The sequence below is a fragment of the Tasmannia lanceolata genome, unplaced genomic scaffold (assembly GCF_043159265.1).
Source record: "Tasmannia lanceolata isolate RefF3 unplaced genomic scaffold, GAP_Taslan_0.1 ptg000957l, whole genome shotgun sequence".
NCBI lineage: Eukaryota > Viridiplantae > Streptophyta > Magnoliopsida > Canellales > Winteraceae > Tasmannia > Tasmannia lanceolata.
Genome location: NW_027519620.1, coordinates 20,001 through 33,600, shown reverse-complemented (window position 1 = coordinate 33,600; position 13,600 = coordinate 20,001). Strand labels below are relative to the sequence as shown.

The following is a 13,600-nucleotide window of genomic DNA, read 5'->3' as shown; positions in this document are numbered from 1 at the left end:
TCTCGAATCAACTTGTTGGTCTCATGGTATATCTCAGTATAGAGGATGATACCAGGGATCTGTATTTGTTTATAAACTCTCCCGGCGGATGGGTAATACCAGGAATAGCTATTTATGATACTATGCAATTTGTGCCACCAGACATACATACAATATGCATGGGATTAGCCGCTTCAATGGGAATCTTTTCTCCTAGTCGGAGGAGAAATTACCAAACGTCTAGCATTCCCTCACGCTTGGCGCCAATGAGTTTTTTTTTATTTGAGAAAAAAAAAAGAAGACTATGCCTTCGCCATATGGAATATGAATAATAAGTAATAATAGCATGGCACTTCGAGTTCGATATGAGCAAACTATTATTTTTTTTTCATAACATAACATGAGATTATATATCGAGATAGTAGTATGAAACAAAGGTTATTTACGATTTGATCTTATGTATCGGGGGTCCATTTCAGCGTCACAAACCTTTTTTTTGCTTTCACACCAGAAGCCTCTTTCCGATATTTATGTTATGAAAGAGTACGAAAATGAAAAAAAAAAAAGATCATTTTTTCCTTATTTGATCGGATCATAAAGAAACTTTGGGATTGCTGAATCACAGACGAGATAAATATATAAAGCAACGGAACCATCATAGTATTTTTTGACTCCTCCGAAAGGAAAGATGGTAAATGGATCATTCAACGATCTGGGTCTGATGGATTCTATTTGTCTCTTTCTTCGATGGAAGGGAAAAGGAAATTCCATTGCGGAGCCGTATGCAATGCATAAAAGATGCCTGTACGGTTGTTCAATTCTAATTCTATCTTTTTATTCTTGTTATTCTTTATCCCTTCCCTTCGACCGATCGTGCGAGATAGAGGAACCGTTCATTATGTTATATCATCAGGGTTATGATCCACCAACCTGCTAGTTCTTTTTATGAGGCACCCACAGGAGAATTTATCCTGGAAGCGGAAGAACTACTGAAACTCCGCGAAACCCTCACAAGGGTTTATGTACAAAGAACCGGCAAGCCTTTATGGGTTATATCCGAAGACATGGAAAGGGATGTTTTTATGTCAGCAACAGAAGCCCAAGCCCATGGCATTGTTGATGTTGTCGCGGTCGAAAATACCGGGGATTTCACATAAATTCTTGATTCCATTTCGAACCATAATTCGAATGAGCCGTGATTTGATATTTTATCTTCTTAACCTGGTAAAATATTATATGAAATGGAAGTAATTCATAATCATCCGGTTAGGATCGATCTAAACCAGCCCATTCTGTATACGATTCAGCATGCCAACTATTAAACAACTTATTAGAAACACAAGACAGCCAATCAAAAATGTCACGAAATCCCCTGCCCTTCGAGGATGTCCTCAGCGTCGAGGAACATGTACTAGGGTGTATGTGCGACTCGTTCAGATCATGATCTGGAACAAATGAGACGATTTTTCCAGTATCAATGACCAGTACCAATGAGTAGGATAGAATGGAAGAACTCCATTCCATTCACTATCTCAAAATAAAGATCTATCATATACCTCTATTGTGTATGGAATTTATGGTTTCCATTGGTGCAAATCCAATCACCTCGATTTGAGATGAAAATCAATTCCCCATTGGTAGCAAATGGTTATCCATTAAGCGGGGAAAATAGTATTTTAAAAGCAGAAAGATTATGCTTCTACTCTTGCAAGAACGGACTAACAGGGTTAGCTACCTAGCCAACCTTCATAATTAAATGCCGTCACTGTATGGATGGATCTCATTGTGAAAAGACCTATATACTGGATAATTTTATGGGTAGAGCCAAAGAGTGTGAACTGTACAAGTTACTAATAACATTGATTAAATGGGGGAAGGAGCTCCGGTGTATAGAGAGGACCTCACCGTTTAAGAAGTAATCATAGAAACGATGGAAGCCACTATTTATTTATTTCTCCATTTTTCTCTATTTATTACTACCTATTTACTAGATATTTTATATCTAATATCGGTACAATTTCTTATTCCGAGGTGAAATGCCTGGAAGAAATCAAAAATCGTGGTTGGGAAGGTCATAGTAGCAAAAGCCATTGGAATTTTTATTTTATACATCGGAAGAATCCGTTTTGTTACTAATAAACTAGGGGAGGGGAAAAGAATGACTGAAAGAAAAGAAATCAATTAGTTATTCATCAAGGTTTCATTTGATTCAATGACCAGAGTTAGGCGGGGATATATAGCTCGGAGACGTCGAACAAAAATTCGTTTATTTGCATCAACCTTTCGAGGGGCTCATTCAAGACTTACTCGAACTACTACTCAACAGAAAATGAGAGCTTTGGTTTCCAGTCATCGGGATAGATGCAGGCAAAAGAGAGATTTTCGTCGTTTGTGGATCACTCGGATAAATGCAGTAACTCGTGAAAATGGGGTATCCTATAGTTATAGTCGATTAATGCACGATCTGTACAAGAGGCAGTTGCTTCTTAATCGTAAAATACTTGCACAAATAGCTATATCAAATAGGAATTGCATTTACATGATTTCAAATGAGATTATCAAATAAGGCGACTGGAACGAATTCACCGAAATGATTTAAACGGAGTTCCCCGGAGAATGAACTCCGGGAAGGTAGAGTAGAAATGAATATGATAAATATTAGAAATGAACGAACACTTTTCAATAAAAAAAAATATTTTTTCTTCCCCATTCATTCTTTTTTTTTTTTTCTTACGACGCGACAATCAAGTATCTCGGCTTTTTCGAACAAAACCTCAATCTGAGTTTGAATTCCAATTAGAGTTTTGATTCAATTGAGAAGTAGGCCTATTTATTTCTGGTTTTAGGACCAGCAGTTCTAGGGGTCGACTCGGTTCTTTCAAATTGTTTCTCATTATTAAGAAAAGGTAACGAAGATAAAATACGAGCTTGTTTTATAGCAATAGTAATTAATCGTTGTTGTTTCAAGGTCAATCTATTCACTCGTCTAGATAATATTTTTCCTTGTTCACTAATAAATCGACTAATTAAACTCATATTTCTATAATCAATTCGATCCCCCGATCCAATTGGGGGCAAACGCCTACGAAAAGATCGCTTGGATTTACGAAAGGGTCGCTTGGATTTATCCATGATTTATTCCTTATCTCTAAAATCTTATTTCTTCATTCATTTCGGTTTCGGATCCGACCGAAATAGTAATAGTACTTGATTTGTTTATATTTTATATATCTATCTATATGTAATTTTGTCCTGTTCCTTGGAAGGGTGGAACAGACATTCTATTCTGTTCGATCTATTTCTTTATCTCCCCATGAATCGTATGCTTGTAACAATAAGGACAGAATTTTCTCAAGTCCAATCGACTAGGCGTATTGTGTCGATTCTTTTGAGTAATATATCTGGAAATGCCCCGCGATTCCTTATTTAAATCATTTCGGACACAACTGGTACATTCCAAAATAACTCTTATTCTGACATCTTTACCCTTGGCCATGAACCTCCTTTGGATTTTGGATTCCCTCCACTCTTCTATTTTCGATCTGAATCGAAGAATACGAAAAGAAGGAAAAATAAATAGAAGTTGCTAACTGATAACTCGAAATCCAATTATGAAAGATTTCGCTGCAATCAATAGAGTAATAATAAGTAATACAATTATTTCTAACTATCCATTATTTCTAATCCCAGTCAGTATTTCATTTACTATCTTGTATGCTCTTGAACAGCCTGTCCTAGACCCACATTTCTATTTCTGTTCTCCCTCTATTAATTCTATGCTGAGCCCGAGTTTCGCTGAGGTTTAATCCACTTTTCTTTCTCTTTCCTTCCTAAACAACTTAAAAAAAAAATTCAAAAGGGTGGATTAGTCACAGAGAATTTGTTGTATCTCTAATCTTCTTCACCCCTTCCCATGTCAATAACTAGAATGAAAAAAAGGGGAATGTCAACGCATCTGGGAATAAACGATTGATCTCTATCAATAGACCTGCTAAAGACCCGAACCATAGCGTAGTTAGCACAGGTGCCACGGAGAGATATGTTTTTATATCTCGCATTGAAAATCCTCCTTCTTTATTGGAATACATATATGATCAGATGTATCTGTAGCTAAAGATCACTTGTATTTGTACACGAAATCCCTAATCCCGAACTAAAATGAAAATGAATATGTACAATAATCCGGTGGATTAGATCTACTTGTCCCTAAAACAGAAAAAGATGACCCTTTCTTACTGAGCATTACCGATAAATATTCATTTTTTTTATACGTTAGGTTTCATATGTATATAATTCTTTGATTATATGAAATCAAAAAGAAGAAATGGCAAGAGAAATTGTCTCTAGATATTAGGAAATAACGATGTGGAAAACAAGACAAGGATTCCCTACAATGAAACTGTACAACAATTGAAAGGGATGTAGCGCAGCTTGGTAGCGCGTTTGTTTTGGGTACAAAATGTCACGGGTTCAAATCCTGTCATCCCTACCTATTACTTCTCCTATGGGCAGTAACGAGGGATCAGTTGAGATCGATTCAAATTGGACTGGACTGGACATAATTTTGCATTTTATGATACTACATGCATGCAAGGTGTATTGGGGGTACAAAAAGAATCCCTTTCTTTACAGTTGTATCTCCTGTCATAAGAAAGCGCTCTTAGTTCAGTTCGGTAGAACGTGGGTCTCCAAAACCCGATGTCGTAGGTTCAAATCCTACAGAGCGTGATTCTGTTTTTGTAATGTTGAATCACAATAAAATAACTTTACTAACTTGAACTGCAACCTGAATTTGACCTCCTGCAGCTTAAGAAGGAGGTCAATCAAAAAAGAGATGTTACTCAATCAAAGGTCCAACTGATCTCCGCGTCTGTATTGTAAATATGCAGTTACGAATAATCCGGCCAAAGTAATAGGAATTAGACCTAAGACGATTCCAAATAGAAAAACTTCAATCATTTCAATTTGTTGGAAAGGGTAAAAATAGAGGTAATATCTATCCCTAAATATTACTCCGAATCACCCATGAATCTCAATGATCAAGAATTGGTAATTAACGCGGGAAGGAACTATCGAATACCTGAAATCTCACAGAACTATTTATTTTGATGAATTATTCATTCAATTAATTTCAAATAAGTCGTATCTTGCTCAGACCAATCAATAGAGCTGGGGTTATAGTTGAAGCAGCTAGTAGAAAACCGAAATAACTAGTTATAGTGGGCATGAAGGAGCTAAATGAGATACGTTCTTTTTTTTTTACATATGTTTATAAAGCACTTACCTAAGTTTCAATTTTTGCGAGATGTGATGATCAGAAAAAATACCAATTGACAGAATCAGTTCCAATTGAAAGTTCTTGATTCATCAGTCATTATAGACGGCACTGACAAAGATAGAGTAGCAGAGGTAGAAAAAAAAAAAAAGATTGATTTATCATCTGTGACATCTACCAATGTCGGGATTTCAAATCAACAGATTCATTGAGCAACTCGTGAGTAAAGTAATAGTCAGAAGAACTGTGTCGTGTAACTTCATTCAAAAATGAAATTATCTTTGAATAACTATAGAATAAAAGAATTGGATTTCAAAAGAATTTCCATTTTGACCATTTATTTCTTTTCTTTTTCAATTTATCAATTCCTATTATCCTTTTAGGTTCCACAGTCTGTCTTTCCATATCATGGAGTTCCATCCTTGTAGCTAGGTCAAGAAGGAACCTTTGGATCTAATCCAGTAATGGTTGCATCACGAATATTGATTGTTCAAACTATTTATTGTTTCTTCTCTTTCTTTCATCGAATACTATCTACTACTGTAGAACCAACCAATTACTTGAAATGAAAGGATTAGAAAAAAAGAAAAATATCTTTTCTACAACCATGAGAGGGGATTTCTATATTTTGCATCTAATTGAATTGTGTGGAATATGATAATCTCGTTCATTAATTATTAGAACTAGAACCCGTTGACTCAAACTTTACTAAGAACTTCAGTTTCTAGTCCAAAGCCAATACTTGAAACCCTATACTACAGAAATTTGATCAATTTTTGATTGAATGACACGCGGTTCCGCATAGACAAGTAACAAGAAAGGAAAAGGGGAATTATGTACCATTTCTTTTCGATACTGATTGAAACTGCGTTGCTGTGTCAGAGGAAGGATAGCTATACTGATTCGGTATACTCTAAATACACCTTCGGTACAATATTGACGATCTCACAAAGATGAAATATCAGTAGTTTTCCATTTACTGATCCCATCTTTCAAGGAATCGATCCCCCTTTGACTGTACAAGAATATGTGGAGCTCAGCATGTCTGGAAGCACGGGAGAACGTTCTTTTGCTGATATTATCACCAGTATTCGATACTGGGTTATTCATAGTATTACTATACCTTCCCTATTCATTGCGGGTTGGTTATTCGTCAGCACGGGTTTAGCTTATGATGTGTTTGGAAGCCCTCGGCCAAACGAGTATTTCACAGAGAGCCGACAGGGGATTCCATTAATAACTGGCCGTTTTGACCCTTTGGAACAACTCGATGAATTTAGTAGATCCTTTTAGGAGGCCTCAATGACCATAGATCGAACCTATCCAATTTTTACAGTGCGCTGGTTGGCCGTTCACGGACTGGCTGTACCTACCGTTTCTTTTTTGGGGTCAATATCAGCAATGCAGTTCATCCAACGATAAACCTAATCTGAATTATAGAGCTACGACACAATCAAACCCGAACGAACAAAATGTTGAATTGAATCGTACCAGCCTCTACTGGGGGTTATTACTCATTTTTGTACTTGCTGTTTTATTTTCCAATTATTTCTTCAATTGAGAGAAAGAAAGAGAATAGTAGGAATTCTCTTATCCCATTCGGAAGGATATCATCCTCATAATTATCCATGACTGTTTATGTCTCTAGCATGACCACTTGATGAAATGTGGAGGGAAGCGGGGTAAATGGCCGATACTACTGGAAGGATTCCTCTTTGGCTGATAGGTACTGTAACTGGTATTCCTGTGATTGGTTCAATAGGTATTTTCTTTTACGGTTCATACTCCGGATTGGGCTCATCCCTATAGTGATCGGATGAGAACCGGATTGTGGACATGAAAAAGTAAGAACTCAACAGGACCTTACCCCTCGAATCAGACAAAACAAAGAGGGGTAAGGTCCTGTTGAGTTCTTACTCTTCCAGCGAGACTTTGATCCATTTCATAACATAAAGGTTGGAAATTCATTCAGTCAACATAAGAAGAATATTTGATTCGTAGAAATGACAAAACGGATCCTTTGCTTCGATCCGATGTTTAAAACCACCCCATTCCTTTGTTTCTAATGATGTTTTTGAAGAATTTAATCCCTTGATTGTCATAGTATCTGTTCCTCTATAGTATGGACGGACTCTTCCGAAGCAAGAAGAAAGAAGGAATCAATCGATTTTATGGATGACACAATATGGATTTCTACAGATGAGACATTCTTCAAATCAATTCCAATTAGTATGGAAATGAACCTTACTCCATAAATAAAATTTCAAGCAAAAGACACTTAATTTAATGCCCGAGTGTGGTGAAAAAAAAAAAGTGAAAATCTTGGATTTTTGCACATATCCAAATCCTTATTGATTATCTCATCACAGCGAAAATTTGCTTTTTTTTTTTTTATAAGTTCATTGAAGAAGTTCTATTTGCTCAATGAGTGATTCCCCCCGCCCCCCCCCTTTTTTTTTGTTTGTCCACTACTGCTTATGAATCTAAAGAAAGAGGTTATAATAGTCCTGGAAAAGAAAATCGTAATCTTTAACGAACAGGATCAAGAATCATTATTATTTCCACACAGGAAAAGGGTGAAAAATTCCTTTTCTTGTGTGGAAGATTAGTAAGACGAGCAATCCCTCCTAGAATCATTTGTTACTTTCATTTATTCCTTGCCATTTATTTTCTTCCTTGCCTATTATCTAATAGAATTCGATTCTATTAGGTACAATAGAATCAAAAACTATTGATGCATTACATGGCATTTATAATCTGGGATTAAGAGGCCTGGCATAGTCACACCACTCCAATTTTTTTTTTGAAAAAAAAAAAAATGTCAAGTAGCCTTCTTCAGAATATACATATTATTACTAGGAACGGGGCACAAACAATTCCTGACATCTCGCCGAAAAACAGTATAAAGAAAAAAGCTTTTCATTATTTTTTTGATCATACATAATTGCATCGATCAACAATAGTTCGTCTCTTTTTACCAATTTGATGGATCCATGTATCTAGAAATTCATTTCGGACAATTGAACCTTCTCAAACTGTTTCTTTTTAAGAACCAAAAAGATTTGTGCCAGAATAACAGATACCAAAAAGAACAACAACCCTTGGACACGTAATGGATCTTGAAGTACTATTTCTGCATCTCCCTGACCAAATCCACCCACATTAGGATTACTCGTTAATGGTTGATCAAGCTTGATAGATTCACCCTCTGAAACAAGAAGTTCCGGTCCTGGAGGTATAATATCAATTACTTGGTGTCCATCCGATGCATCAGCTATGGTTATTTCATACCCCCCTTTTTCTTTACGTACTATTCTGCTTACTATACCCGCTCCTGTAGCATTATAGACTGTATTGTTACTCTTACCCCCATCGGGATAAATCTGGCCCCTTCCCCTGTTCCCACCTACGTATATAGGATATTTTAAGAAGTTAACGTCTTTCTTAGTAGCAGGGTCCGGAGAAAGAATGGGAAAGACGATTTCACTATATTTCTGACCAGGAACAGGACCTATCACAAGAATATTTTTTTTAGTGGGGCGATAACTCTGAAAAGACAGAGTGCCTATCTTTTCTTTCATCTCGGGAGAAATACGATCGGGGGGAGCTAATTCGAATCCATCGGGTAAAATAAGAACAGCCCCCACATTCAAAGACCCCTTTTTACCATTAGCAAGAACTTGTTTCAGTTGCATATCATAAGGGATTCTAACAACTGCTTCAAATACAGTATCAGGAAGCACAGCTTGTGGAACCTCAATATCCACGGGTTTATTAGCTAAATGGCAATTGGCACATACAATACGCCCAGTTGCTTCTCGTGGATTTTCATAACCCTGCTGCGCAAAAATAGGATATGCATTTGAAATAGATGTCCTAGTTATTACATATATCATGATCGATACGGAAATGAATCGAGTCATTTGTTCCTTTACCCAAGAAAAGGTATTTCTATTTTGCATGGTCCAATCATTGATCCCGGAAATTTCTACAATAAATTAGGTAGGTAGCTAATATAGTTAGTATAGTATAGTTCCCTATCCACGATTCTGATATTGTACTGGAATAATTGTACTGGAATATAGGAGGAATCGAATTCCCTGGACGGGTAAAAGTATAAAGAGTGGGATTATTTGATTGATATCAGCGGATCAAATGAGTTCTTCATTCATTCATTGAATGATAAATGACTACAAGTGAAGGAGATACACGATTTAAATAATGGAAGATCCAATATTTCAAAATTGTATCTAGAATGACTGGAAAGGTAGAAACAAGACCAGATATAATTTGATCGTTATGGGAAAATCCAAAATCTTTGTAGATCGAGCCAATCATTAGTTCCCAACCATAAGGCGAGTGGAATCCGATACATAAATCAGTTAATAAAAGAATAGAAAAAGCTTTTATTGTGTCACTTAAGTTATAGAGGAATTCCTGAACCCAAGAATTCAAAATGAGAAGTTCTTCATTACCCAGAATAGAATAACCGCTTAGAATAGCGAAACAGATTATATTTGCCGAGAAATCCAAAATGATATGGATATGATCTTCATTGTGCATTTTGATCAATTGTATCGTTTCTTTGTGGATTCCTATACGAAACTTTTGTATCTGTGTCTCCTGGTAGTCCTTTATCATTTCGTCCAACAGGAATAGTTCTTCTAATTCTATGAATCTTTCTAGAACGTTATTTTCTTGAATATCATTCAAAAAAGTTTCGGATTGCCTGGTATTCCACCAATGAGTAACCCAAGGTTCCAGACTTTTATTAAATGAGAGAGAGATCCACCAGGGCAAAAAGACTATAGATGCAAGATATGGGAGGGGAGTCAATGCTTTTTTCTTTTTTGGCACTTTTTTTTTTTCATTGTTTAGTCCTTGGATCTGGAAAGAATATAGAAATAGAATCAAATAAAAATGAAATGAAAAAATAAGGGCCCATTTCAAATGAAAGAAATAATCAAATATTGTTTCCAGATATCCCATGGTCAAATTCGAACCAATTGCATCTTCATTTGTTCCTTTCGATGAATGCAACCACTTGAAGTAATGAATATTATTCGGATTTTGAGACAAAAAAACTCCCCCTCGATCAATCAATTATTTCGAAATGTTTGGCTGGCTACCCACAGCCCAGGAATAATTGAAGGGATATTTTTGAAGAATATTGATGATGAAATCCGAAAGGAGTGGCAAAAGGAGAGAGAAATTGGATGGTTATGAAAGATCCAATCGTTTGGCCATCAAGGAGCAAAAGAGAGGATAAGATAAAAAGAAAGATCGATTGACAAATGACAAAAGGGAGATAATTTATGAGAGATGATCCATCTGTATCTAACGTATCAATTCAAAATATTGGGCCTAAAAAGATGAATTCTGTACTGTATTCCGAAATGTTCTGATATGTGTGATGAATACATACTTATTGGACTTCTTACTAATATGAAAGAATTGAGTTGAGTTCCATATGCATAAAAATAGTTTTGGTGGACAAAACTTGCTTCTTATTATGGTTGTTCCATATATGCCTGCTTGCTTGCTTTATTCTATAGGCCACAGTACAGCGGCATTACCAACAGAACGGGTGAAATAGAATCTAACATGATTTGCTCGAATGAACGTTCCGAAGAAACTTCGCTTATATTAAAAGTAAAAGGGGATTCCTGAGCTCCTTCCCTCATACTGAGAAAGAAAACATTCATTCTTCATCACAGTTTATTTCAAAATACTTCAATTGGTACACGCAAGAAATAGGCCGATTCGGCAGCTTTTTGTTCAATTTCTCGTGGAGTCAAATTCTCATCAGTTCGAGTCAAGGGGATAGCTCCCTGGCCTCTAATTTCCATATAAAGGACACGACGGGAATAAAGGCCCTCTTTAACTTCCATTCTGATCGACTGGATATCTCTCATAAGAAATCGAAGGAAGATTCGACGATTTATTCCAGGAAATCCCCAACGAAAAATACACACGACCCCTTCTTTTCTATCGAATCGATCAAAACCACTACCCACATTCCACGAAATTGTGCACCACAAATAGGAACTAATGAACAGACCCGCGATCCCATAAAAAGACATCACGATCCCTTGTGGAAAAAAAATTATTTGCTGAGACGGGAATAAGGATATCAAATTCCTACCAAGATAACTGGAAGTTCCAACCAATAAGAATCCTAGCGAACCTAAAAAAAGGATAAAGGCCCAGCAGAAATTACTTGTTTTTCGAGACCCCGTTATAAGTTCTATCCATATACGTTCTGATCGCCAGTTCATACTAGATCCAGTTGCATTCTATTGGAATTGAGAGAATAAGCCAAATGAATTTGACTTTACCTTTTTGGCTCCCGAAGTAACTCTCATCAACTAGCACTATTATGATGTGAACCCTTAGCAGTAATTCATCGAATTGGTTAGATATAAAATAATAACATCCCCTTCATATGATCCCATTATGTATATCTACATAACATATAGATACATTTACTTTCTATTTCAGATATAGATATCCGCCGATCTATTTTAAAACAGCTATACCCGCATATACATGCATTTATCCATAGATCATGTATCTGCATGCATAACATAACAGCCTTTTCCTTTTTATTTGTTATTTGTATTATTTTTGTGTTCGAGGGGAGCCACATATCGTACCATATTCCACTAAATAGGTATCTGTATTATGATCCAAGTCCAAGTGTTGAAATAAATTGATGAGATTTAGTCCCATCGGATCTAAACAATCTTGTTTTTTTGAACATGAAGAGATAAAGACGCCATTGCAATTGCCGGAAATACTAGGCCCACTAAAGGCACAAAAATAGAGGGTAAGTTGAGATCTGTCATAGAATAGGTGCCTCGATTTAATATTTGTACCTGTTATAAAAGATATCTCCTGTTATAAAAGATATCTTATGATAAGTCTATCTATTATAAGTATTATAAGTATATAATAAGTTCAAGGAATGTAGAACTAAATAAATGTACCTATTCATCTTTCTACACGAAATATACGTATGATAATCCGCTTTATTATTCTTGTTCTCCCGTCCTTATCTTTTTATTTTAATAAGGAGAATAAGGGGTTTATTATGAGTTCCCCAAAAATTCGTTAGAATCTGATCCAACAGGAATTCATAGTCAAGTCAAAAATGGAGGTTCTCGGGAGATATAGAAATATACAACACTTCGATTCGATTTATTTTATTCTATTATAGGTTTTCATTACTTGAATTTTGATTCAAAGGAAAGAAACCATGTAGCTGAAATAATTCACTCAGAACACCCTTTAAAGGATTACGTGGTACGATTGAATCGAATAAGCCCTTATGGAATGAATACTCAGCCGCTTGTGAACCGTCGGGTACTGTCTTATTCAATGTTTGTTCAATTACTCTTTTACCCGCAAATGCAATGTAGGCATTGGGCTCGGCAATAATGATATCTCCCAACATACCAAAACTGGCTGTCACTCCACCGGTTGTAGGAGATGTAAGGATTGATACATAGAATAACTTTTTATTTGATTGATAATTATATGAAGCGGAAGATATTTTCGCCATTTGCATCAAGCTCAAACTTCCTTCTTGCATGCGTGCTCCTCCAGAAGCACACACCATAATAATAGGTAGAGATCCATTAGTAGCATACTCGATCAAACGGGTTATTTTCTCGCCTACTACGGATCCCATACTACCCCCCATGAACTGAAAATCCATAACCCCAATTGCTATGGGAATACCATTTAGTTGACCTATGCCTGTTTGAACAGCCTCGGTTAAACCTGTCTTTCTTTGATAAGAATCGATACGATCTCTATAAGGTTCCTCCTCCGAGTGAAATTCAATGGGGTCGATAGAGACCATGTCTTCATCCATAGGATCCCAAGTGCCCGGATCAATCGAAAGTTCGATTCTATCTGAACTACTCATTTTCAAATGATATCCACATTGTTCACAAATATTCATTTTTGACCTAAAAAATTTCTTATAATTTAATCCATAACAATTTTCGCATTGAACCCATAAATGTCTGTATTTTTTATTTATATCGAAATCATTAGATCTTCCTCTTATATTGAAATCGCTGCCATTACCACTAGTTCTTATACTTGAACTCCCATTGTCACTAACACTTACACTTTCATTACAAATGAAACTAGAAATGTAACTGTCACCGTAATTGTCGCTACTACTTGAAATATAACTCTCAATACTGATTTCAGGATGAAGATAACTATCAATGCAACTATTAATGTGATTATTCCAACTATATTTAATATCATACATGTAACGATCATAATAGCGATTGTTACTCTTAGACCCACTATTCAGATAACTAGAAT

At 36.0% G+C, this 13,600-nt stretch overlaps 2 non-coding genes across 2 annotated transcripts; both read left to right on the top strand.

Moving 5' to 3' along the window:
* The first annotated feature begins 4,394 nt into the window (after positions 1-4,394).
* Positions 4,395-4,468, top strand: TRNAP-UGG (transfer RNA proline (anticodon UGG)). Its single transcript has one exon. It is a non-coding gene; the product is annotated as a tRNA-Pro (tRNA).
* Positions 4,469-4,633: 165 nt separating this feature from the next.
* Positions 4,634-4,707, top strand: TRNAW-CCA (transfer RNA tryptophan (anticodon CCA)). Its single transcript has one exon. It is a non-coding gene; the product is annotated as a tRNA-Trp (tRNA).
* Positions 4,708-13,600: the final 8,893 nt, after the last annotated feature.